We start from the raw sequence: 671 nt of genomic DNA, 5'->3' as shown, positions 1-671 counted from the left end.
TACAAGCTTAGAAAAAAAAACCATGAAGTCTTCCATATTTTCTTTTTTCTTTTTTTTAAGTTTCTGTCCACTGTATAAATAATAAAAGAAAGCAATAAATTTTTATAAAGTGGTGTATTGGGATCATCATGAATATTGAAACAAGCTGTTAAATTCAAACAGGAACAGGATATGTAAGTAGAATTGTCTCACATCAACTTATATACACTACCGTTCAAAAGTTTGGGGTCACATTGAAATGTCCTTATTTCTGAAGGAAAAGCACTGTACTTTTCAATGAAGATAACTTTAAACTAGTCTTAACTTTAAAGAAGTACACTTTATACATTGCTAATGTGGTAAATGACTATTCTAGCTGCAAATGTCTGGTTTTTGGTGCAATATCTACATAGGTGTATAGAGGCCCATTTCCAGCAACTATCACTCCAGTGTTCTAATGGTACAATGTTATTTGCTCATTGGCTCAGAAGGCTAATTGATGATTAGAAAACCCTTGTGCAATCATGTTCACACATCTGAAAACAGTTTAGCTCATTACAGAAGCTACAAAACTGACCTTCCTTTGAGCAGATTGAGTTTCTGGAGCATCACATTTGTGGGGTCAATTAAACGCTCAAAATGGCCAGAAAAAGAGAACTTTCATCTGAAACTCGACAGTCTATTCTTGTTCT

Source organism: Entelurus aequoreus, linkage group LG06 (genome assembly GCF_033978785.1).
Source record: "Entelurus aequoreus isolate RoL-2023_Sb linkage group LG06, RoL_Eaeq_v1.1, whole genome shotgun sequence".
Taxonomy (NCBI): domain Eukaryota; kingdom Metazoa; phylum Chordata; class Actinopteri; order Syngnathiformes; family Syngnathidae; genus Entelurus; species Entelurus aequoreus.
Note: the sequence above shows the minus strand (reverse complement) of the source record.